Below are 26,617 nucleotides of genomic sequence, written 5' to 3' on the forward strand. Positions count from 1 at the left end.
AAACTGCAGACAGATACTATCTTACTAGGTATCATTTACGTGACTGAATGCACAACCAAAATTCAAGAATAGTACTTTTAACACAAGACAAGTTATGTGTTCAGCATTAAAAGCACTTGAAGTCTAGCCATACAATGACAGGCTTTTGTACAGTTTCTCCCTCTTCCAGAATAACAATAACAATGATGATGATTTTTTCCGGTTTAGCATTTATTTTTATGAGGAATTTTAAATTAATTTTCAAAATAATAGCAATCTATTGCTGCACATGCTCTTGGGCTAAGCCCTTGAGAAAAGGTGTAACTTCTGGCTGAATTTTAGCTCCAATAATAATTGTTGTTTAGTCTTTTTAGTTGTGTCCGACTCTTCATGACCCCTGGACCAGAACATGCAATGCACTCCACTGCCTCCCGCAGTTTGGTCAAACTCATGTTAGTAGCTTCAAGAATACTGTCCAACCATCTCGTCCTCTGTCATCCCCTTCTCCTTGTGTCCTCCATCTTTCCCAACATCAGAGTCCTTTCCAGAGAGTCTTCTCTTCTCATGAGGTGGCCAAAGTACTGGAGCCTCAGCTTCAGGATCTGTCCTTCCAGTGAGCACTCAGGGCTGATTTCCTTCAGAATTGATAGGTTTGATCTTCTTGCAGTCCATGGGACTTCCAAGAGTCTCCACCAGCGCCATAATTCAAAAGCATCAATTCTTTGGTGATCAGCCTTCTTTATGATCCAGCTCTCACTTACATACATCACTACAGTGGTACCTCAGGTTACATACGCTTCAGGTTACATACGCTTCAGGTTACAGACTCCGCTAACCCAGAAATAGTGCTTCAGGTTAAAAACTTTGCTTCAGGATGAGAACAGAAATCGTGCTGTCTAGGTTTGTCATCACTTTTCTCCCAAGAAGCAGGCGTCTTTTTATTTCCAATAACAATACTCCTTAAATGGCCAATGAGTGTTTATGTAATCTTTCTATTAGTTTCACATGCAAATCTGGAAAGTCTGTATTACTATGGCATTTACAACTAGTGGCTAAAATAACGGCATTTCCCCTAATAGTTATGAAGGAGGAAGAGTCTGGATTTGATATCCTACTTTATCACTACCCGAAGGAGTCTCAAAGCGGCTAACATTCTCCTTTCCCTTCCTCCCCCACAACAAACACTCTGTGAGGTGAGTGGGGCTGAGAGACTTCAAAGAAGTGTGACTAGCCCAAGGTCACCCAGCAGATGCATGTGGAGGAGCGGAGACGCGAACCCGGTTCACCAGATTACGAGTGCACCGCTCTTAATCACTACAACACACTGGCTTTATACATGGGTGGGTGAGCTCTTCCAAATTCAGCTCGGATTTACCACGTTGCATCCCCTAAAAACCATATCCACCAAAACACACTTACCATCTTCCATTGTCATAACTTTAAAATGGCAGCAGCAACAGCTGATGCACATATTGAGAGGAGGGTGTTTGTAGCAGGTGCTTAGAAAATCCACATGACCCAAAATCCCCCAAGCACAGGTTACTTAGCATATCAAGATGATAGACAAAGTGGCAGGGTGGAAGAAAGGAAACTACCCTCCTCCTTCTCACCTCCACTGTAGATTCTACCACAAATGAAACAGTAAAGGGATAGGGTTGGGAAATACCTAGTTTTCCACATTGCAATATATTACCAGGTAACATAGCGATATCTCAATATATCATGATGCCTGAAATAAGGATGGAATTATGTAGAGACTAACAGTAGGGCTGGACGATATCTGGTTGTCAACATTGTGATATATCACCAGCTAAACATCGTGATATACTGATATATCACAATGCCTGAAATAAGGATGAAGCTATATAGAGGCACTGGCTGGCTTCACAGTATTTCCCACATTGTGATTTTTAGCGCTCTCTCTCTCTCTCTCTCTCTCTCACACACACACACACACACACACACACACCATGATTTGTGATATGTAGCCAGGTCAAAAATTATGAAACTGATATCATGATATAGACTTCAAACCAGTTTTGGATGCTATATTGATCTATCGCCCAGCTTCTCCAGATCAGACTTTGATCACATATCCGAGAAGAATTCAGGAGCTTTAAAAGTTCACCTTCTGTTTGAGTCAGCTTTTACAACCTCCCAAGTTTGTTTCTAAGCCTGGATCAGATGAACTGGATCATCTAACAGCTTGACTATATTTTCCTTGTGATTAGCAGCACACACAGGACGCCTTCATAAGAATGGAAAAATCATCATAAGCAGGAAAGACAGGCTGAGTGAGCTGTACTTGGGAGGACAAAGCAACAATCTAAGAGAACTGAATAATCCAAGAAAGCTCTGCAGAAGTCAGCAAGCCAGGCAAGATACTCGAAGATGCATCTTCCTGAAATGCACTTTAAATATTCTAATTGAAATTTCTTTTCAAGACAGAAGCTATGGAACTTAGAATTTATTAAAAAATGACACAAATTTTAAATACGTTTATAAAATTATTTAAATGCATATATTTTAAACTTTCAAAAGGACCAACCCGGAGTTCCTTTTAAATCTCAAACCTTCAGGAGCTACCCAGAAGAAACAAACAGGTCAATCTTGCTCCTGCTGAGCAAAAGTCCTGCTGGATCAGACCAATAGCCTATCTATTCCAACATCCTGTTCTCACTGTGGCCAACCAGATGCCAACAGGGATCCCACAAACAGAACATGAGCACAGTAGCACTCTCCAGCTTACGATTCCCAGCAGTTGGCGTTCAGAAGCATAAAACCTCATATATTTGGAGGTAAATCTAGCCACAAGGGATCTGTGTCTTACTGCTGCCTGCCTTGCTCCACACTTTCCATCCTAGCCAAAGCCTTTAGAGACTTTATCACACACACAACTCTTCTTGTGTGCCAATCAGAAGCTATTCCGATATAAAGTTATGTTTTCAATTCATCAACATTCTGAGGAAGCCTAGAAGAAATATCAGGCCCCAAATTCCTAGGTTTGAATCACACACCACCTGATTAAGGTACTGGAATGATTAAAGCACCAAATATTTATGACTTAGTGCTATGGCTAACTTTTCCAGTCTGGTGACACAAGTGCGTTAGTAGTAGCCATCCAGCGTAAGGAGATACAGGGAGGCTGAAACCTGCAATCAGGGAAGTGGTCAAATGCCTTAACCACAATCATGGCAGCTCTTGATTATTAGGAAGCATGTTAAAATTAATTAATTTAATTATGACTGAGCACACAGTATCTGAAGGGAAAGTGCACCTATTCTGTATAAATCAGAAAGAACCTCATAAAGAGCTCTCTAAGGCCAAGGAGCTAAAATACATCAATTTATTGAGCTATATAAATTTGTGCCACAAAGGCAGGACAGAAAGCAAGCCAGAGATGATCCTCCTTGACTACTATCCCCATATGTTCTTTTCAAGAAGGAACAAACAAATGTGTGCATTTGGAGTTTTGCAATAAGACAAGACAATCTCTGCTAGCTTTGTCGAGTGACTTTTAAAAGGTGTTCTCTCTTTGAAGGCACTATTTGAAAGAGGATTTCTTTTCATTAATTAGATTGATGACTTCCTCCTCTCTTGGATGTGCAAATACACACCCTTGAATTAGCAATGATTGGAATGCAGATTTTCCATCTGGCCCATAACTTCCTTTCTCCACAACACAGTAGCTCACCAACGGCCTCTTCACTGATTCAAGCAAAAACTTGGAGAAATAGCATTGAATACAGAATATATACAGTGGTGCCCCGCAAGACAAATGCCTCGCAAGATGGAAAACTCGCTGGACGAAAGAGTTTTCCGTTTTGGAGGTGCTTCGCAAAACGAATTTCCTATGGGCTTGCTTCGCAAGACGAAAATGTCTTGCAAGTTCCTGCGGGTTTTTTCCCTTCCCCCCCCTTTCTAAGCCGCTTATCCGCTAAGCCGCTAAAAGCCGCTAATAGCGCTAATCCGTCAATGGGCTTGCTTCGCAAGATGAAAAAACCGCTAGACGAAGAGACTCGCAGAACGGATTCTTTTCGTCTTGCGAGGCACCACTGTACAAGAATCCTTACATAACTCTCAAAACTACAACCCACTGTACCTAGACAACCCCACAGTAGGGCTGAGTACAGAAGCTACAGCTTTAAAAATACCAACTGCCATGCTTTCCAGGCACAGGTCCACGATTTCAAGCTCCAGGTGCGAGCACTCTTTTTTTCACCCCAGAGCTTTGCCCGTGAAATCCCACTCTTTAAAGCTGAAGTTCAATAAACAGCAACTCAGGTTTTCCACGGATTGACGTATGCTCAGATTCAGCAGTAAAGAGGTTTTTGCAGGCAAAGCTCCCGAACGAAACAAAGAGAGTTTTAAAGTGCGGACCTGTGCCACTGATTGGGCCTGATGAGCACTCATTCTGACTGCAGTTGTCTCCGATTGTGTTTAAGCCAGGGTGGTCCACATGCGGCCCTCAAGGGCTTTTTTTTGGCAGCCATCAGCAATATTTGGGCCCTGACAGAATCCTAGAGTCCAGTCTCCTTCCCAAAAGCCTAGCTAGCGCTTTACGTGACATACCTTTTCCTGGAGGAAGGAGGGCTCTAGGACCCTACCAGAGCCTCACATCTCCTTTCCAAAGCCTAGCGCCTCATCTACCCAGCTTTGGGAAGGCAGCAAAAGGGCTAGGGGAGCATCACATTTTGACCTCGCTCCCCCGATCCCCACGTGACAAGGCAGTATGAGGCTCATGGATTCCATGTCAAACTACTTTTGCTGCCCACTTGGTAGAAAAAGTTGGATCGCACTGGTTTAAACAATACTTGTTTCATTACCCTAAGCTCTGGAGCATAAGGAAGAGCCACTTGGACTCTAACAAGTCATCATGTCAACATGCTGGCTCATCTGCATATTCCAAAAATCTATCAGGGCTACAGCAACTGTAACATCCACTATCAGTTAGAAAATCCCCAAGCGTAGTTTGGAAACCAACTGGATCCATCAGACACCGGGGGCAGACCTCCCTGATTGGTTGTACACCTCTGCAGAGGGGGAAAGCAGTTGAAATCCTAAATCTCAATAGGAGATGATCCATGCATGACAAGCTCCTGGTATTAATATCCCTTGCTCTCAGATTACCTTCTTCCTGCCTGGTTCAGAAAACCAGATCCCGAGTGTGGCAGGCCACATGCTGCAGAATTGACAGCCTCAGCATGGATGCCTCAAATCTCCTAGAACCAACAGTATGGGAGTTCACAAGACCATCTCTATTAGTTTGCCCAGTGGAGACTGCTGGGCAGCAAAGCAGATAGTAAACTAGCAGAATCTCTCATCTGTCCTGATTACCCAACATCAGGTTCAGATATTCACTCAGGATGTGACTGGAAGGTCAGCAGTTTGAATCCGTGCAATGGAATGAGCTCCTGTTGCTCTAGCCCAGCTTCTGCCAACCTAGTAGTTCAAAAGCATACCAATGCAAGTAGATAAATAGGTACCACTGTGGCAGGAAGGTAAATAGCATTTCCGTGCACTCTGGCTTTCGTCATGGTGCCCGGTTGCACCAGAAGTCATGTTGGCCACATGACCCAGAAAGCTGTCTGCAGACAAATGCTGGCTCCCTAGGCATGAAAAGCAATATGAGTGCCGCACTCTATAGTAATCTTTGACTAGCTTTAACCATCCAGGTCCTTTACCTTTATGTTTTTATCTGGCTTGCCCCTCCTCTCACACCATACCTCCCCTTACCCAGAAGCACTTCAACTGCCCCCCATTCCACTCTGCCCAGTTGAGTGGGGAGACACATCACTTGCCTTCCTCCCAAGAACTTAACAATTTAAGCAACAAGCTAAGTTCCTAATTAGGCAAGAACCAGCTCCACAAAAGAGAAAGGGGGGAAAACACACATACACAATACCCTTAATCTCAAGTATCAGGAAGGTAGCTTGGCTGTTGGGCCCCAACCCTCCCCCACCCGAAGTCACGCCCAACACGGCTGTCAGTCAAATCAACGAGGCATGTTCTCACCTGCCAAAAATGTAAAGCCTATGTTCTCAGATGAGAAGGCAAGAAAAAGGTTTAGGAAGCACAACAGTGTGCGAGGCAGGAATGAGTAAACAGCTCATCTACTCCACTGATGGTTCCAGCTGTCACATCCATTTTTTTAAAAAACGCCATTATGAAAGAAGAATCATGATATTTCACCAAAGAAGCTCATAAGGCTAGGCTCCAGCAGCCGATATGTCTGTTAACACCATCCTTTCCTCTCCTGTGTATATACTTGGAGGTGAACACAGTACTTGCATGCATAAATTCATAATTAAGGAATGACTAATAAAAAACTACCTGTCACACAAACAGGATGACATACAACATTTCAATTAACCAATCATTCAACAGAAATGGCTTATGTTTCATAATCATATGCAACCTTGCTTCCTGCACATCCATTTTACTTGCGAAGTTCGTTATTCAAACAGTAACAAGATGTCTTAAGTTTCTTGTAAAAAAAGAAACCCAACAACGACTATTCAAAGTCTGAATTGTGGGAGCAGTAGAACCCCAGGAAGAATTTTGGGGAAATAGTGTTCATCTACAAACATTCTTTCATCCTCTGGACAGAATAACTTGTTCCAAATCATACTCTTCCCTTTCATGGGAAGACAAGGAGAACACAGTGGCAGCAAGAACAAGGTATGTCTGAATTATTAATACAAATATTCTCATATGGGAATGTTATTTTCAATATGTGTGTAGCTTTAATGTGGGTCCAGAAATAGACCCCTAAGTAAATCAAAATCAATCTTTGTTTTACATCTCTGTCTCATTCTGCCTCCTTCCTTCTTCCCTCTTTACGTCTGAAATCTTGAAAATAATTGTGAAATCTTTTGCCTATTTTGAAACAGAAATGCCTAATCCAAACATAAATTTATAAAGACAAATGTATTAGAAATGAAGTGGGGAAACAGCTGTTTACAATTTTCTGTACTTTTGTTACAGTAGACATGTTCTAGAAAGGAAAAACCCAGCTACACCACACCACACATAACCTAACACATCAATGTTTAGGTTCAAAAAGCTTATTTTATAATTCCACTTAGCCTGAATAAATACAGTCACATTGTTTATTACCTTTGAAGAGTTCTTAACACAGCTAGCCACAGGGAGGAAAACAGACATGGCTTCATACAGGAGAATCATGGGCAAGGTATATTACTGTCTTCGTCAAATTTTCAGAACAAACTCATGCCAAATACCATTTGTCTTTGTCAGAACATCTTCAACCCTTCTGTCACCCTCACATGTGTATAACACAGAATTCATTCTAAGGTCTACATTTCTGCATATTAAAGTAAGGGGAGGTGCTAAACCAGACAATTAAGTAACAAAAGATGACAAGATGAATATTCTAAGTTCTAGCCTCTGATTTCCAAGAGCAACAAAATCATAAATGTGTTATTTAAACTTCCGAATATACTAAAAACACATTTTTTTAAGAAAAAAAGACAAAAAATGACCCAAATGCAATTCTTCTGGGATTTGTTCTAGCCTTTTAAAGGTTTGTGTTGTTTTATTTACGTTTATCATTTTTTATTCTCAGATGTTTGCAGCTACATGTTTTCTATAGCATATGGATGGGCTGATAAGCCTACAGACTTGATCCAGCCTCCAAAGCTGATTCTAGCGGTCTGCCAGCCCTCTGCCAATATCAGGCACTTCTCTGTACCTTGGAAAAGTCCCGCTTCTCCCTCTGGTGCAGCGTCACTGGTCTTAGAGGTTCAGGAAATAGGAAGGAGAGCTCCCTTCTTTTCCCCATGTTCTAAGAGCTTCTTGCAATCATGACCCACCAGAAGGAGGTGTGCTTTTCCAATATAAATGGAGCACTTCTCTTGCATTACGGGATAAAGAGGAGAACGCTGGGCTGGCTGCTTTTCTTCCTCATTGCAGCACCTGGCTAGGAGCAAGTACCTCTTCCTAGCCCAGTGTTTGTTGGGTGTAGGGGAGGGAATCTGGTATGTATATGAGCAGTGGCGGAGCATGGGTTGTCAGCATCCGGGGCAAGGCAAGTAATTTGCACCCCCTAACACGTGGATTTGCGCCCCCTAACCCTAACCCCCAGATGTTGCGCCCGGCCCCCCCTGCACTCCCCACGCTACGCCACTGTATATCAGCATGGCAAGGTTGACTGTCCATATGCCAGAATTAAGAGGGTTGGTTCACCCTCAGGGTGGCTCTCAGGCTGAAAAGGATTACCTACCCAGCGCCCAAGGAAAGGAATCAGTTTTCCTTATCCAAGATAGACAGAAAGGAGGAAGTGCTTCAGTTCTCCTGCTGGTCTACCCTATATAACTGCTCAGAGAAACAATGTGTTGGGGGTTAACATTATCTTACAACCTCAAATCATATCAGCACAATGGTGAGAACTATTACTTATGAACACTGAATTAGCAACATGTGAAAATACCAGGGTGGATAAAAATCAATGGTTTTCTTTTTAAAATGTTTTTTATTTAAATCAGATGTTTTAAAATAAAATGCTTTGGAAGAAAAATCTTTCTAAAAATACTTTCCTATTTAAGTAACATTATAATCCAAAGGCTATTCATGAGGAAATAAGGATTTGTTTTTAATTATGTAGCATGAGGCTTTATATGGAACGTTTAAAAATTTTGGTAAACGAATTCCATTAATCCGTTCACAATGTCATGCTCTTCCAGAGGTTTCTGTAAGATTATTTGAGGCAGTTTTTCTAATGAGAAGATATTACCACAGATGCTTGTTTTTGCTGTTCTCAAAAGTGTGAATTTGTGTCTGCAGAGATAACAAGCCTTTTCTTCACAGGAAAAATGTTATAAAATAAACATACAGAGTTGAGGGGGGGAGACCCTTAATCCCATTGTTCCTTTGCAAATTTATATTATATACAGAGAATCAACCCCATACCTCTGAAGTGCTAAATTCCAAGAGGTTCAATGAATAGACTGTTTGGAGTGGAATAGGGCTGCACAAGTAGCTAAAAGTGTGAAACAGTAAAAATGAAAGTGCAACATTGTAAGCAGAATACACCACAAGTCTTGGGAACTTTGTGTAATACAGTGGTACCTCGGGTTACATATGCTTCAGGTTACATACGCTTCAGGTTACAGACTCCGCTAACCCAGAAATAGTGCTTCAGGTTAAGAACTTTGTTTCAGGATGAGTACAGAAATTGTGCTCCAGCGGCCCAGCGGCAGCAGGAGGCCCCATTAGCTAAAGTGGTGCTTTAGGTTAAGAACAGTTTCAGGTTAAGTACGGACCTCCAGAACGAATTAAGTACTTAACCCGAGGTACCACTGTAATTGTGCAAGTCAGCGGCATGTCTGTGCAACTCAGACTTGAGGCAAGTGCTGAAGGCACTTCAGGGCTGGCACCCTCTTCCCAATCCTACTGGTTTCCAACAACTGCACTAACACTTAACTGTACAGAATAGGCACCTGAATGTAGAAGTAAATCCAAAGGGGTGGTGGTGGTGATGGTGATGGTATAAACAGTAACTGGGATCTGTAAGTCCTTTAGCAAGACCTTCAAGTGCTTGCCAGCCAACTAATAAGAGTTCACTGGTTCCAGGCCCTTCTTCCCAGGGCTCACCTGACATTGTCCATACAATAAAGTCTCTAACCACATCAGTTAACAAGCGTGGATACACATGCTATAATGTTAGTGTTTTAGTTAAATAAATTGTTTAAATTGTTATTAAGGAAATGATTGTTTATTTTTCTCCTTCCAATACAGCAGAAATGTTGCCAAATTATAAACAGTTCACTTATTAACCCTCACAATAATTTCATAATTATTTGTCTATGTAGTTCTAATAGCATAACCAAATCAGTAATTTTTAAAAACTAGTCTGAAAATTTATTATTCCAAAAATGAAACCTTCATCTGGTTGTAAATATTAAGATGATGATTTAAATCAAGCCTTACTGACTAGTGGTTTAAATTGTGATTTAAATCTATTTGATTTAAATCAAATCCACTTTGGAAAATACTTTATAAGTTGTGATGATACAAATAATTCCACAGGATGAGCTGGTTAATAGGGAAAAGCAGAAGCACAAGAGAAACAGGTGGGAAGGGGAGGAGAAGAGGAGCCCAATGAGCAGCAAAGGCAGGTGGAAAGAGACAAAGCTCTGGCTCTTTCCCTCTCAATCTGCTGCAGCCACTGAAACCTTCAGTTCACTCAGGGACTGGTCAGGCTGCCTCTGCTCTGGCCGAATGCCACAGCAAACAGAGTGCTCCAGAACACCCTCTATAATCCTTGATTATGGGCAGGGTTTAATTCATACTAGAGTTCACTCCTGACATCTGTTTTCAATGTCAATGACCAATCCCTGGAACACATAAAAAAAAAGAATAAAAGATATTTTCTGCATTAAAACACTACCTATGCCCTGGTCACATTGTAGCTGCTGGAATTTCCCAGTTTTTACCCCCCACTCCATCGCTCCTTTTTCCCATCAGTTCAGCCTTGACATTTTCATTCACTCCTACTAACATATGTGTTCCAAACTGGATTTTCTGCCTCCTACACTTTACCTGGCTCTTAAAAAAATCCTCATTAAGGAAAAAATTATCATGCCCTCCTAAGCTTCCAAAACAGTCCAGTCTTTCAGGTGTCTGCAAAGCCTGTGAATATATCTTATTCTTCCATCTTCCCTCCTAATTGCAAATCCGACTTTTCTCCCTTCCTGATCTCCAACTCAGTTCTCTCATTAAAAAACAGCACGGCTGTATTGCCAAATGGGCAGCATTTTCTTACAAAAATAAAAGGTTAATGGCTTTGACATACATTACTTCTTTGAAAAACATTTCTTTTAATCATATAAGCCTAAAACTAACAGTGCAGCAAACAGTGTTAACAAATAGGAATATCAATCACAACCGAGGGTTTTCCATGATTCCTCAGTGAGTACAACCAGACACGTGAAACAGTCCTTAGACACAAACCTGAATAAAAGGATGATTGTGGGAGAAGTTGATCCTGCTGCATTTTTTAAATCATTTTCAATTTTTTAATCTAATTCCAACATACCTCTCATCTGTGTTCAGAGCCATTCTTACACACGATGTCCCTTAAAGACAATTCTGGCCATACCTTCAACTCATCAAAGGCACCTGACTTCTTCCAACATTCCACACCTCAAGAACAAGCATGATTCCCACATATAGCAGGTTCTGCCAGCTGACTATTATGAAAGATTCCTCAACAGAACTTTTAACAGGGTTAGAGATTTATTCATCTTTTTCAAGTTTGTCCACAACAACCTTCCCCAACCTAGAGCCCTTGAGTTGTTTTGGACTGCAATTCACTCTGGGTCACCATAGTCAATGGTCAGGGATGATGGGAGTTGTAGACCAAAATACTTTATCACAGACTTAAGACTTAAATATTATATCTAAAGAGCTGTACATTTTTCATAGTAAGCAACATTTGCTTCATCATTAAGAAGTCAACAAAGGGAGTACACTACACATTTCTCCAACATATATACTTCTCCAACATATGCAGGTTTTGGTGTCCTCGGGTGTCTTCCCGTGTAAAAGTTGGGGTGTCTAGGCGACGTTTCGACGAGGTCTCACTCGTCATCTTCAGGCTGGTGCTTTCGGCTTCTTGTTACTGGAACAGAGCAGGATCTCAGTGTTTGAGTTCCTATAAATACTGTTGAGGGGGTGTGGTGTATAGCCTCCAATGTTCTGGGCAGAGAGGAAGTTCCCAGGCTAGTGTGCCTTTTCTTCTTTTGTTCCTTAATTACTTGAGGGATATCTTGAGTGATTTCTTGAGTGATTTCCTGAGTACCACTTAGGTGGGTCATTAGGTGTGGATTAGTTGCTAAAGTCTTTGTGTCTTGACCTCTTGAACTTTGTGAAGAGTTTTTCTGAGAAGATGGCTGTACTGCACTTAGTTGTGCTCTGGCTTGGCTTCGTGTATAGGGGCGAGCTGTGGTTTTGTGGCCTGTGTCAGCCAGATCTGTGTAGGGATTGCAGGGGGGTGCAGCATCCGGAGGTGCCACCATGGTTTGGCTACTGGATGGTGTCTGTAATTTATCTGTGGAGAGGGTCTGGGTTTGGGTCTGGTGTGGTTGATTGGTGATAGCGTTCTGTGTGCCTCTGGATCTGGTGTCAGTTTTTGTGGGGAGGGCTAATTTCCAGATGTCTGGCAAGCGGGATGTGTCGTCACGCTTGTTCATGTTGTGAGGGTGTTTCTCTATCTCGATGGCTTCCATGATTATTCTCTTGTGGTGATGTTCCATGTTAAAGAGCAATTTGGAATCTGCAAAATTAATTTCGTGTCCTGTTTCTTTCATGTGTTGGAAAAGAGAGGAAGTTTTTTCTTCTTTTTTGACGGCATTCTTGTGTTCTGCGATACGTGCATTTATTCGTCTGTTTGTTTGTCCAATGTACGTGGCTGGGCAAACTTTGCAGGGTATTTCTCCAACATATATATATATATATATATATATATATGCAGGTTTTGGTGTCCTCGGGTGTCTTCCCGTGTAAAAGTTGGGGTGTCTAGGCGACGTTTCGACGAGGTCTCACTCGTCATCTTCAGGCTGGTGCTTTCGGCTTCTTGTTACTGGAACAGAGCAGGATCTCAGTGTTTGAGTTCCTATAAATACTGTTGAGGGGGTGTGGTGTATAGCCTCCAATGTTCTGGGCAGAGAGGAAGTTCCCAGGCTAGTGTGCCTTTTCTTCTTTTGTTCCTTAATTACTTGAGGGATATCTTGAGTGATTTCTTGAGTGATATCCTGAGTACCACTTAGGTGGGTCATTAGGTGTGGATTAGTTGCTAAAGTCTTTGTGTCTTGACCTCTTGAACTTTGTGAAGAGTTTTTCTGAGAAGATGGCTGTACTGCACTTAGTTGTGCTCTGGCTTGGCTTCGTGTATAGGGGCGAGCTGTGGTTTTGTGGCCTGTGTCAGCCAGATCTGTGTAGGGATTGCAGGGGGGTGCAGCATCCGGAGGTGCCACCATGGTTTGGCTACTGGATGGTGTCTGTAATTTATCTGTGGAGAGGGTCTGGGTTTGGGTCTGGTGTGGTTGATTGGTGATGGCGTTCTGTGTGCCTCTGGATCTGGTGTCAGTTTTTGTGGGGAGGGCTAATTTCCAGATGTCTGGCAAGCGGGATGTGTCGTCACGCTTGTTCATGTTGTGAGGGTGTTTCTCTATCTCGATGGCTTCCATGATTATTCTCCGGATGCTGCACCCCCCTGCAATCCCTACACAGATCTGGCTGACACAGGCCACAAAACCACAGCTCGCCCCTATACACGAAGCCAAGCCAGAGCACAACTAAGTGCAGTACAGCCATCTTCTCAGAAAAACTCTTCACAAAGTTCAAGAGGTCAAGACACAAAGACTTTAGCAACTAATCCACACCTAATGACCCACCTAAGTGGTACTCAGGAAATCACTCAAGAAATCACTCAAGATATCCCTCAAGTAATTAAGGAACAAAAGAAGAAAAGGCACACTAGCCTGGGAACTTCCTCTCTGCCCAGAACATTGGAGGCTATACACCACACCCCCTCAACAGTATTTATAGGAACTCAAACACTGAGATCCTGCTCTGTTCCAGTAACAAGAAGCCGAAAGCACCAGCCTGAAGATGACGAGTGAGACCTCGTCGAAACGTCGCCTAGACACCCCAACTTTTACACGGGAAGACACCCGAGGACACCAAAACCTGCATTCCTGTACCCGTGAAAATCTACGAAAGCATATATATATATATATATATATATATATATATATATATGCTTTCGACCTCGTCGAAACGTCGCCTAGACACCCCAACTTTTACACGGGAAGACACCCGAGGACACCAAAACCTGCATTCCTGTACCCGTGAAAATCTACGAAAGCAAATATATATATATATATATCTACACACACACACACACACACACACACACACACACAACATATGACTAATTTGAAAATACTAACCTCGTGTAAGTGCTTTAGGCATGATTCAAAGATTAAAAAACATGTCACACTCTAGTGGCTGCATTTAATCACTACAACTAAAGAAGATGATTTTAAAACCTTGAAAGGGGCAAAGGTTGTGGAATTAAGAAAGAAAAGTGGTAAGAGGTAACAGGGAAAGAGAGAAAAATAAAAACTAATGCCATAATCCTAAATAATAATTTGAAAAATATAGCACAAACTGAAATGTAGAAATGTCCAATTGCTGTCTCTAAATTAGCCATCGAATATGATTAATAGATTTCTCTTGCCAGACAGTATATTATGGTTCTACTGTTGTCCTATACAACTCAGCCCACAATGCATGATTAAGTGTGTTTTCCCCACCTCACCAATCCTCTGGAGAAGGTTTCCTGGGAATTGGGAAGAATGGAAAGATTTGTTGCCCAAATTTGTCAACCACTCACACGGTGTTGGCTAATTCCCAATGACTAAATGTTTTTATCTTGCCAGCCACTGTGACACACCTTAACCTTTGTCAGAAAATAAACAACAACAACAACAGCTTCATGCCTGAACATCAGGTTATGGATACACAAACCAGCTACTATTCTTATCCCAATATTTGAAGACCACATTCTTGAAAGAATCTGATTCAGTTCCTTCTGCTTCATGGACAACTGGGAACTGCTACAATCCACCTCCCCAAAAATAATCAAGAGTAGCCAAAGAGATATAGCCCAGTGGTTGAGCAACCACCTTGCATGCAGAAGGTCCAAGATTAAATCCCCAGCATCTCCAGGTAGGGCTGGGAGGAACGGCTGTTTGAAATCCTGGAGAGTCACAGCTAGTCAATGTAGGCACTATTGAGCTAGATGGATCCAATAGACTGGCTCAGTATAAGGCAGCTTGCTGCGTTCCTAACATCATTTCTTTCTGGACTTAAGAGAGGCAGAAACGAAACACAGCCTACTGATTATATGGTTCTCCATCCATTTATCTTACTCCTAAGTCCCCTACTGGGGTGTATGGGGTGTTAGGTGAGGAGTACTGCCTCTTTACAGGAGGCAGTGGAAGACAGGAGTCACGAAGTGTCGGACACGACTAAACAACAACAACTACCTCTGGTGAGGGATGAGTCATGCTCCTTCTGGGGTAGACTGTCCACCTTTGGTCCCTACCCTGCACTCAGGCTCCTAGAAACGGTCAGCATGTGACAGAGGCCACACTCCAGGTAATGGCTTCTACTGGCCAGCTAAACGAGATTAGGGTAGCCAATGACTCTCAAACCCTTGTTGAGTTAGGAACTTCCCCTGCATGTGAAGACAGGCTCCAGTGAATTGAATGGATGGTTCAAATGGTCAATAAGGCAGTTTCTGCACATGCTGTAGAGCAGGCATGGTCAAACTTGGCCCACCAGCTGTTTTGGTACTACAATTCCCATCATTCCTGACCACTGGTCCTCTTAGCTAGGGGATGGTGGGAGTTGTAGTCCCAAAACAGCTGGAGGGCCAAGTTTGGCCATCACTGCTGTAGAGGGAAGTGAGGGGCAGGTGGGATTTGTCAACTTAGGAAAGTAGCCTATCTAGAAGGAAGACTCTGATCTGAAACTTCCACTTCTTTGCAGGCTATCTTCGGGAGAAGAAAGGGCTAGGGAGTAAACCCTACACAAATCCAGAGTGCAGTCTCTAAGGTAGTTGGATGGTGCCTTGTACACCTCCTTTCAGCAGCTCTTGCAGCCAAGCTGGTGCCAAACGTATTGTTCTGCTTTCCTTTGGACCACATCAGTGAAGCCAAGAGTGGAGTCTTGTACTCTACGCAGCCCAGGACATCAATACACACTGCTCAGGATTATGCCCCGGGGAAGTCACTGTTGGAACACGCCTGGGGGGCACCCACAGCCCCCAGACTACGACAAACCTTCCCAGGCATCCTCCTTGTAGAGCACAGCACAGGACATTCATAAATCTTCAGGCCCGGCATGCAGCAGAGAAACATATCCAAAGATATATGCACACTCAAACAGCAGAGTAAAGCAGGAATGCTGTGGCTATGAGGTGTGGCATTTTAAGTAACTTCAGTTCTGCTAACGCTCTGGAGGTGCATCTCATTGTCTTCAAGACAGATGAATACCAACAACAAGTCCCCCACAAACTGTACTCTATTTACCCATATGTATGAGCCCAATTCAGGCATCACATTTCCTACTCTCCACTTACTTCCATAGTATACTACAACCATATTCTGCAAACTCACGAACCACGATGTGAAATCATGCATTGGCAATCCTGCTTAGCAATTACTACAGTTACCCAACTCAGGCGACAGAGAAAACCATGAGCCAACTATGGTATTATAGGAATTTCAAATCTGAAAACATATATGATCTTAGAATCAGCAAGGTCTGAAAGGATCATTTGTGGTGCTTTTTTATTTGGCTTGCAGTTTTCAAAGGATATGCCATCATCACATTTTAAAGCTTATCTTTGCAAGCATGACAGCTTTTAAATGAAAGCTGGGATTCCCAGGATTCTAACAGGGTCTGTGAGCCACACAGAATGCATCAGAAAACCAGCCAGAGAAGCAGTAAAACTGTTGGATGACAAGGTTTAAAAAGGAATGCTGAAAGAAAAGGAAACTGTAGAGAAACTAAATGAATTCTTTTGCACAAGTCACTGCAGAAAATGTTAGAGACATACACATTCCGGAATCGTTTTCAGGGAGTACATTTGAAGAACTATGTTAAATGGAGGTGAGAGGATGTCATTTTAGAAATGATTGACAAATTAAAAAGTAGTCAGTCTCTTAGTCCAGGTGGCATTCACCCAAGAGTTCTTAAACTAAAAAATGAAATTGATTTACATATTTCAGTTAAAAGGCTGGCAAAGTCCTTATCAGAAGTGACTGGAAGGCAGCCAACACAACACTGATTTGTGTGGTGTGTTTTTTAATCCAGATGAATCTAGGAAACGACAGGCCCTGTGAGCCTAGTGATGTTCCAGTTAAATTGCTGGGAAGCATTATTAAGACTAAAGAAAGGATCACCATGGCTTCTGAAAAGGGAGGTTTTGCCTAACCAACCTTTTAGAATTGGTTGAGAATGTCAACAAACTTTTAGATGTGGTAAGTGGTAGACATTATATATTTGGGTTTTCAAATGGTTTTTGACAAAATTCCTCCCCAAAGGCACCTAAGAAACTTTGCACAGGCATATCTTGAAGATATTGCAGGTTCGGTTCCAGACCACTGCAATAAAGAGAATATCGCAATACAGCGAGTCACATCTTTTTTGTTTGTTTGTTTGTTTCCCAGTGCATCTAAAAGTTATGTTTACACTATATTACAATCTATTAAACCAGTCCCACTTGGCTGCAGGGGCAGGAGGGGGAAAATTCAGTTTCAGCCCTGGCCAGCTCCACCCTTGCGGCCAGAAGAGGGGCGGTGAGGCTGCAGGGGGCTTTCTTCCCCTGGAAGTGGCTGGGCTGCCTGCCCCTGAACCCAAGTCTTTGTAAGGGGCAATATCTGTGAAGCACAATAAAGTGGGGCATAATAAAATGAGGTATGCGTGGAAGAAGATGGCAAGCTGCGATATAAATTGTGTGAAATCAGTAAACTGGTTTAAAAACAAGAAGCAGAGAACTGCAAAAACTGGGCTGTTTCCATTGGAACTAATGTAACTTAATATTCATAAGTGAGAATGAGTCAAGGGTGAATACTGAGGCCATCCAATCGGCAGTGGATACTTCAAACCATGTGAAAAGGCAAAAGAATGGCAGATGAGATTCAAAGTATAGAAGACGGGAAAAGAAATCATAATCTTCCTCCAAAGAAGGGCTGAAGGGGTTAATACTTTTTCATTTAGATAGAACCTAACTACTTAAAGGATTCATAAGAGGGGCTTATACAATCAGTTTTGGCAAAACTGAAGGGATAAATAAATTTCTAACACTAGAAAATTCACTCATCCAATGAATATAGATGTTGAATAGACTAAGGATACACATACACACACACACACACACACACACACACACAGCATTTCTTGCCACAATACTTGTAAGATTCACCAATAAAAAGTAGCCAGTAACATACTTGTAAGTATCCTCCAGACTGACCAGCCACAGATTCCCCTTTACTCCTTTGGTTTCCAAATTAGGGCAGCCAGTAGGCATATTTCAGGGGCCTCACATCACTGAACTCTTTTATACCTCAAGAGCATCAAATTCTTCACAAAAAGTTTTGAACAGGAAATTTCAAAATATGGTTGTGGACTCTCCTTCCTTGGAGGTTTTTAAGCAGAGGTTGGGTGGCCATCTGTCATGGGTGCTTTAGCTGAGATTCCTGTACTGCAGGGGGTTGGACTAGATGACCCTTGGGGTCCCTTCCAGCTCTTCTATGATTCTATGTACCAATTGGCTATATTCCCAAGCACGCCAACTGCAATGTGAACTTTAATGAAATTTAATGTTTAGCCATAGTATGGCTTCTATATGACTTTTATCTGCCCTAGATGTTCCTAAATGCCACTTGGGTTTAATCTGCAAGGAGAAAACAGCATTATAGCACAATTGAAAGTTGATTAATCGCTGGTAGTTATTCTCATATTTTTACCTTTATTCCCACCTATTTTAAGCAACCATTTTAACAGCTCTTGTCTATGTGATGTTTTGCCTTAATTCCACTATGTTTTCTCGTTTTTGCTCTGTTGAGATTGTTATTATGTCATTGTTATTAGACCATTTCTGTACTTTTTGACATATTCTGTAAATCACCCTTTTTATACTATAAACTGCCCTGTGATCTTTGGATGAAGGGTGGTTTATAAATTTAATAAATAATAACAACAGTAATAAAAATAATAAAATTGTGCATTCAATGAAATATAATGCAAAAAATGGCCCATAAATGTGGGACATTAAAAAGCTAATAATGTGAGCCATCAAGCCCAGAATACTTGAGGGAAAGTATTCCACTTTATGCCCATCCTGCCTACCTCTACGATCATCAGGTGGGCCCCAAATGTATACTTCCTTCTGCTCAAATTTGATAAAAAATATGCAGGGGTGCAGAACACATTGTCTTCTATTGCTGTAAAACTTCCCTTAATAGGTGCATTATTTAGGTACTATTGATATGATGGTATTCAATTGTGTGGTTTGTTTCAGCTTCACTGCTACCTTGGAGCAGGATGGCAACCACCCATAACATCCAGACAGAATGACAGAGCTGGAAGAGACCTTGAAACTAGTTATCTGGACCCATCTCAATCTGGCTTCCGGCAAGAGTTTGAAAGGAGAGACATGGGGGAGTGTGATTTTCCTTGCTTACTTGGTGGCTTTGGGTACCATTGATCACGGCATCTTGCTGGACTGGCTCTGCAGGTTGGGAGCAAGAAGCATAGTGTCAAGGTGGTTCTGCTCATACCTGCAGGGTCAGCTGCAGAAAGCTCACTGTAGGGTTTCAGCATAAGCTTTGTGTGGTTTTGCAAGGTTCCATCCCCCAAGCCCAATGCTTTTATGAAGCGACTCTGGAAGGCCATCCAAGGGTTTGGAGGGTGGTCCTATCAGTGTGCTGATGACACTCAGCACTATTTCTCCCCGTCATCAGTTTGCTGAGAATGGGTCAGGTACTGAACCATTGTCTGGATACGGTACCAAAATGGGTGAAACTGAATCGTGTTGTTCCTCCTATACCAGACAGGTTGCACCTACCATGAGAGAACTAGAGGTTCCTGGCTGGGGACAGATTAGTTACAGTGCTTCATAATCTGGTAATTTCTACATGAATTACTGTGATGATGTTGTTGAACATGAAGCTGCCCTTGAAAATAATCTGGAACACTTGCAGAGAGAATTTGGCTACAATAATTATCTGATGTGGATATATGAAGCACTGTCACCCTAGGCTCCAGTGGGAGGAGTGAAAGGATAGAAATTTAATAAAGGAATTATTAGTCCTATTCTTCAAGAATGATGCTGGTTGTCTGTATCCATCTGGGCCCAATTCAAGTTCTGGGGCTCTAGTGCTTTCAAGGAGCACTAGAAGATGCACCAAGGAGAGTTATGGAAAAGCCTCACTATGCAAGCAGAGTTCTGTTTGCACTTCTCTGGTTCCAACCAAGCAGATAGAAAAGATACGCAGCTGCAATCCTATACACACTTAACTGGGAATGTGTCCCAGTGAACTCAGTAGGACTTACAAAAGTAAGTGGACATGCACAGAACCTATGTAAAAAAAACTAATGTAAAGTATATTAAAACATAATTTAGTAGCATTTGTTCAGGAATTTTAGCATTAGTGAACAGATATTTCACAAGAGACAAATTCAGAAATGCATGAAAGATAGCTACAAGAATATGAACTATTTCTCTACAAGATGAGAGAACATCCTGAAGCAGTGTATTATTTTTTGGAATACAAGGTTCAAATAGGGATGAATCCCCCAGTTCAATAAACTACCTCTGACATTAACTTTTCAGTCTACATAATAATTCCTGTTCCTGACACAATTATTAGTCCTTTAATTACCCAGAGTTCCACCTAAATCAATGATGTTCTGGCAGGAGGTCAAAAGCGCCACCTGTGCCGATCCATATTCAGACTAGCATGATAGCATTAAGAGGCAAATTACTACCACCCCCCTGAGTAGTTGTACAACTTACCTAGTGAGTAAATCACAGCCCTAACTTCAAGAGCTGTTTGAGTGCCATTCACAACTGCTCCCTGCAGGTTCCCCCTTAACAAACGGTCTACCTATACAACATTCTGCTTTGGAAAGTTTCCTGTGCCTTAATCTGTGGTTCTTAAACTTTGGCACACAGACTCTCCTTCCAGAACTGCAGACCAACAATACATTTCCATCACGACCTTTTATCATGTATTTACCAATCCCCTTTAAATATATTGTCAAAGTTTAAATCTATCACAATGCACTACACTTACTAACAGAGGACATAAAAATGGTTTTTATTAACAAGGTGAAGTTTACAATCTGCTCTAGTCAGGTGAAAGGCAAGCAGGCAAGATGGGACTATTTCCATGCATCTACCAGTGAGTGCAGACGTCTAAATCTGTGATACTAATGCCCAAATGACTCCAAGGCTCACCTTTGCATTGCAACCTGGGGATTCATGGAACCATGGGTTGTTTGAGAATAGGACAAATATTCTCGCAGCCTGCCCATTCTTTCTTCTTGTCATTATCCAATGTCATCTGTCTGCCTTCTCCACCAACCCTCGAAGTTGCAAACTCCTGCTCTTCATGTTACTCAGATAATCCATTACAAAGAAGGTTGCATTACACAAGTCACAACTTCCTAAGCATTTGTCTTTTCCCTCTATTTCTTCCTATATGTATCAAATCTACCTCCCTTATTTTATAAACAAAGCCCCACATTTAGCTCAAAATCCTTTATCTAAAGTGATGAAACTAACATTAATCACTTCCACCATGCCATTTTAATTTAGTTATGTCTTCAGCCTTTTATTGACCCAGGGGAGAATTACCGTAATTTTCCGTGTATAAGACTAGGTGTTTTCCCTAAAAAATAATGTCAAAAAATAGGGCACGTCTTATACACGGATACATCTCCCATTTTCTTAAATCTGAGTCCCCCAAAATAGGTGGTGTCTTATAGACAGAAAAATATGGTATTACTAATAGTTTTAACTCTGCAATTTTGCTCTGGAATTAGCCTACGAATATCACCATATTAATACAATATCATCATATAAACAAATATAATTGCCACATGTGTTGCCGAAGTCCAACTAGCATCTAATGCCACTGTTCCCATGCAGCAGAACACCCTTCCAGCACAGAATCAACAGGCATTTCACTTTCAGGCATCTCTGAACCTTTTTATAATGGCAGGCCTGTGTAGCTGTTTAATTCTTAATTCTTGATTATCTGTATTGTTTTTAATAGTGTTTATGTTTTAATGCTGTACACTGCCCTGATATTTTATGATATGGCATTACAGAAATACTTTTATAAATAAATAATGGTAAACTCAATTGGAGAATTGAGTGCTGAGCGAGAAGAGCCACATCGATGCAAAAGAGCCAGATATCAGCAAGCTTGGGAAACTCAATTGTTTCCATAAGTAATTAAAAACTAGAGGGTGGGGCCTAAAAAGGGGAGGGGTAAAATGACCAGTTGAGATGGTTAGCAGAAAACTTGAGGAAATTGAATGATGCAGCCTAAAAGGCATAGCTAGAACCCTGAAAAGGAGCACACCACACGGAACCATTTCATTGCAGGTCTCACTTATAATTAATCAGGAACAAGCACATGACAGGTACTGGCCTGGTCCACAAGTCAGAGTAATCAGGGATAGCTAAACTCCAGATGTTGCTGGTCCTCTATCATAATCCCCTAAACTATCACCCATCATGCTGGCAGGGCTGGTGGAAACTGAATCAGACAACATATGCAGTGCCACTGCTCAGCTAGCCCTGTGTGATGGTTTCTTTTGAACTATGGTTTGATGTGAACAAAGAGCATGCTGATGCAGGCTGCGCAAGACATTCCCACTGCAGACAAAATACGCCAGTCTGCTCTTTTATTTATTTGGTGTGTTTTTTTTTAAAAAAAGAAAATATTTTTTTAAAAATATTTTTTGGGTTACCCAAAACCCAAGATCATGGTTTGTTTCCTTCATAGCTTGTTTTAAACCATGGTTTAATGTCATGTTTCACAAAACCTTCCACTGCCTCTATCAGATAACTTCTATAGCGCTTAGTACTTGTTCACTATGGCAACAAACATGATTAATGCATCTCACAGTAATATTATCAAAGCTAATTTTATGATGAAAGCAGTCTTTTCACAGCAAAAGGCAAGCTTTCAGAAACTGTCAAAAACCATTATTAAAAGCTAACTTTAGATATGTTGGGGGGTGTATGTGTATGTGTGTGTGCGCGTGTGTATATGTGGGCGGTATTTACCATGGCCATATATTTGTATGCAGTCAATAATGTCCTTATGAGTTTGGCAGCCTACCTTTCAATATAGATCTTGGGGTTTTTTTTAATAAAAAGGCTGTCACTAACAAAAGGGAATTATTTGCTAAGATCATGGTAAATAACTGTTGGCAATTTGACTGTCTCAACCCTACCCTAGGCCAATTCTAAAGCAGCTTCAGAAGGAGAACAAACAACAGTTTGGGTAAGACCTATAATATTTATAAAGATTTATAGTAATTCATACCTCTCTCTAATGCATAGATCGATAATACAAATACTGAAGCAAGACTATAGCTAGAAGCTATGAACAAGAGTAATATAAATTGGATAAAACATTTGAAGGAGTAAGACCACTGAAGTGTATTTTTACAAATTCGCAGCTACAGAAATGACCGGCCATGATGAGCACCTAGTAAGTTTGCTAAAATACAAATCAAAGTAGTTAACAAGGTATTAAATCCAAGATTCTTGAAACCTTGGAAATACATGAATAAGGGCCTTTGCAGACATGGTTCAGACAGATCCACTCTAATGTACCATCATTAAACCACCGTTTCTCACTTCAGATGTAACAGGGAACTGTAATTCAGATAACTAGGATCAGTGCTGTAAAGCTGGCCCACAAAGGGAAGTGGCATGGCAACACTCTCATTCGCAGTTTGCTGATGTATGCAATGCTGTGTCCAAATCGGGCCAATATGAAATCTGAGAACAATAAATTTCCAGACTTTTTTCTTACTTTATGCCTCCAGGGATATGGGTTCAAACATCACCATCTCTCAGAAGGGAAGCAAACGGCCAAAACTCAGAAACCTTTTTTTAAATTCATGTAGCACAGTGGCTACACAAACTGAACTACAAATCAGAAATCCCCACTTCAAATCTTCCCATTCATTAGGTAATCTTAAACCCACCCCATCCACAGCACCTCCCACATCTGCATCTAAAACCTGTCTGATATGAACATACTATTTTCATTTTACTTAACAAAATGTTTCATTCCAGAATTGAGTTCCGGTGAGTTCCAGCTGAAAAAAGACCTGAATTGACCTATATTTAGCCCACTGGGAGTTTCCGTACAAAAAATTAAAAGTCCAAGATGAAGAAATGGGCGGGGGGGGGGACACACCTCCAGGTAATGTTTTGCTAGCACTTAGGCACTTTGTTAAACTAACTTTCAAATTCTTAAGAGGGACAGAACTCTGACTAAGGAAGTCCCCATTCAAATCTTACTACAGCCATTAATTAGTTTAAGCCATTAAGTTGCCTTAAACTAAGCAAATCACAATTCTCTTAGCCTAGGTCCCCCCAAGCAATAGGGGGATACAAATACAGACCTACATTATCTCAGTAACCCTTACAGCAGCCCTGTTAAGTATGTGACATGCTCTGAACACTTAAGAAATACAATATATAAACACAATTATTAAATATTTATTCACCCTTGTGCAATGTAGTGCTGGTATCAAGAAATCTGAAACATTTTCTCAGTCCCGTAACTGTATAATGAGTTCCTCCATTACAGGCATGTGAAAAATTATACACCACATGAAACTCAGTATTCCTATTATATGACCAAAGAATAATATTCTAAATAGAACAAAGGCCAACCGCAGACAATGTGCTCTTCCATATACATTGCAAGCTTGAAGGCTGATGCGACCACATTCTGCTTATTTTCAAATTATTTTATCAACCAGTTAATCTTGTGTGTATTTATTTATTTTAAAAAGTATTCTCAGAAACGTATACATTCTTGGATATTTAAGTTGACCATTTCATACTACAAGTTTCTTCCAATAATAATAATTAAGAGCTGCATTGTTTTGTACTAAATATGAGGAGACATTGAATGATGTCCACCTGCTTACACAATGGCACTTCTAACTCTCATCTCCCTGCTACAGCCCCTCAAATATACTCAGAAATTGCTCCAGAGTAGGGCTGGGCGATGTTAGGTTTTCAACAATGTGATGTATCACCAGCAAAACATTGCAGTTTGGCGATAAACCACAATGTTGAAACAAGCTGCATTGGCCCCAGTTGGCAGTGCGCTGGGAGAAACTGACCTGAGGCGCTTTCAGCCCAGCATCTGGAGGGCTGAAAGCGAGATGGGGGCTGCTCAGCTGGGGAGCATGAGAGATCCCCAGCTGAGATATCCCCGCCCCTACTTGCCTGGAAGAGTTACCTGGAGTTGAGAACTTTGCCCCAGGATGAGAACAGAAATCGTGTGCCGGAGGCACAGTGGCAGCAAGAGGGCCCCATTAGCGAGAGCACGCCTCAAGAACAGTTTCAGGTTAAGAACGGACCTCCGGAACGAATTAAGTTCATAACTAGAGGTACCAATGTAGTAGGAGTGAGAAGGGGCAGCTTTCTCCTTCCTTCCTAGCTGAGAGAGCCCCATCCTGCTCCTCCTTGCATGGGAGCAGGAGCTGGATCAGGGCTGCTCAGCTGGGGAAGTGGAGGCTCCTTCACACTTTTCCATTGAGGGGTGCATGGCTCCGCTCCCCTCAAGGGAAAAGTTCAAAGGAGCCCCCACCTCAGCATCAGAGCCCCTACACCACCTGAAGGCAATCAGGCAGAAAAGGGGCTGGGGATCGGGGAAGGTGGAGGCAGCCCAGCACCTGCATCTGAGAGCCCCTGCACCCCTCTGATGTCTTTAAAGGTTTGAGAAGCTAGTCAATTGAACATGGTTAAATTTTCCACAATGTTAATAATGTTTTGTGTAGATGGGAAGCCAACTTTTTAAATTGTATTATGGTGCCTTCCAATAACTAATGCTGTGTATTTCTTGTTGCCCAGCCCTATGTAGTACACATGAACGCCACAGTTATGAGAAGGAATCTCCTGGCCAGTACTATATCCACGTTTTAAAATCACTGCCTTTACATACATGCTATCCCTGAAGTTCCAAGCAAAATCTGAAAGTAATTATTTGATCTCTTATACATCACCGACATAAATTTATATCTGCACGATGAGAGATCATAGATCTGTCAGTCTTATCATCCACTGCAAGCAGAAGGACCCAGTTCAATTTCTGTCAACTTCAGCAAGCTGTAAATAATAGCTGATTTAGAATATTGTTTCCCCTATTCATAATAACTAAACAATCTGGGTTTTTGTAATTAGAACTACCATCTCTCCCTTTGAACTGCAGTTCAACTAGCCTAAAACTTTAACACATTTAACCACCATTTGATCTGTGAATTGCCAAAGTTTTTATAACCACCTAACGGCCAAGTCAACCTCTCTGTGATCATACACTATCAATGTTGTCCCATACCATGCAAAATGCAACTGAAGTTGCAGACCCATGAGCTTTGAAAAGATTCTATTAATATTGAAACGCAACACTGATTTGTTTACCAAAATGCCACACAGGCCGACAAAAATATTTGGAAAGTCAGGTAATTCAACACACTGAAGAACATTTTTGTTTTGGTTGAACAGTGCTGGCTGATGATGGACTCAGATCATTAGGAAATTTTGGAAATGAAAACTCAAGTTTTTGTGTTAGATTCTTGATGAGAATTTTTAGAAAGAAGCATCAGTCTGGATGGAATCTGGAGTCGTAGCTAAGCACTTCTTGTGTCAGGTGCTGAGGGGCTTTAATTCAGGAGCCCTGCAGGAACAGAAACCAATTCATCCGGCCCTTGTGCCACTATAGCTGCTTGTCACTCAAGAAAACTCGTTATTTCAGATCAGGCTGACAGG

General features: G+C 41.6%; 1 protein-coding gene and 1 long non-coding RNA gene across 6 annotated transcripts in view; one reads left to right on the forward strand and one right to left on the reverse strand.

The window, feature by feature from the left end:
* The window catches only part of PPP2R5E (protein phosphatase 2 regulatory subunit B'epsilon), an 88,829-nt gene that overhangs the window by 44,018 nt on the left and 18,194 nt on the right, over nucleotides 1-26,617 (reverse strand). The gene's annotated exons all lie outside the window — the stretch shown is intronic.
* LOC309373286 lies at nucleotides 6,446-23,740 on the forward strand. The gene is made up of 3 exons (XR_014169942.1): nucleotides 6,446-6,660; nucleotides 23,058-23,102; nucleotides 23,467-23,740. It is a non-coding gene; the product is annotated as an uncharacterized lncRNA (long non-coding RNA).

Source organism: Podarcis melisellensis, assembly GCF_964234715.1.
Source record: "Podarcis melisellensis genome assembly, chromosome: 1".
Classification (NCBI taxonomy): Eukaryota; Metazoa; Chordata; class Lepidosauria; order Squamata; family Lacertidae; genus Podarcis; species Podarcis melisellensis.